Source organism: Chrysochloris asiatica, unplaced genomic scaffold (genome assembly GCF_000296735.1).
Source record: "Chrysochloris asiatica unplaced genomic scaffold, ChrAsi1.0 scaffold00462, whole genome shotgun sequence".
Lineage (NCBI taxonomy): Eukaryota > Metazoa > Chordata > Mammalia > Afrosoricida > Chrysochloridae > Chrysochloris > Chrysochloris asiatica.
Window position 1 is genome coordinate 850,546 of NW_006408980.1, and position 996 is coordinate 851,541.

The window sequence follows — 996 nt, forward strand, 5'->3', positions numbered from 1 at the left end:
TCACTGTTATTGCTGGTGTGAGATGATATCTCAATGTTTTTTTGATTTGCATCTCTCTAACAGCTAGTGATCATGCACATTTCTTAATTTGTGTGTTGGCTGCCTGGATTTCCTCTTTGTTGAAGTGTGTCTTCATGTCCTTTGCCCAATTTTAACTGGATACTTTGTCTTTGTCTTGTAAAGGTATTATAGTTTTCCATATATTTTATAAATTTGTCCTTTTTCTGATATGTTGTTGGAAAAGATTTATTCCCATTCTTTGGGCTCCATTTTTACTATTTTGGTGAAGTCTTTTGATGCACATAAGTTTTTGTTTGTTTGTTTGTTTGTTTTTAATTTTTAGTGTGTCCCAATCATCTATTTTGTCAACTTTTTTTGGTGTAGTTTTCAAAATGTTTGGTAGGCTGTGTGTACCCTGTCTTAAAGCCCTCACATTTGTCCTTATTTTTTTTTTATTGATGGCCTTTTAGAATTCTGGTATTCACATTGAGGCCTTACATGCTGAGTGTTTTTTTCTATAAGGCTTGAGGTTTGTTGTTGTTGTTAGGTACCATCGAGTTGGTACCAACTCATAGTTACCTTATTCACAGCAGAACGAATCATTGCCTGATCCTGGGCCAAACTCATATGGTTGCCATGCTTGAGCCCATTGATGTTGCCACTTTTCCAATCCATCTGTCTGGGGACCTTTTCTTTTTCTCTGACCTTGCACCATATCAAATATGATATCCATCTCCAGTGACTGGTCCCTTCTGACAATATTTCCAAAGTATGAGATACAAAATTTGGACATCCTGGCCTCCAAGGAGCACTCTGCTGCACTTGTTCCAAAACAGATCTGTTTGTTCTTCTGGCAGCCCATGGCACTATCAGTATACTCCTCCAACACTTGATACTCTCTGCATCAGTCAAATGCATCAATTCTTACAAGGGTTTCCTTATTCACTGTCCAGCTTTCACATACATATGAGGTTATTGAAAATACCATGGCTTGGG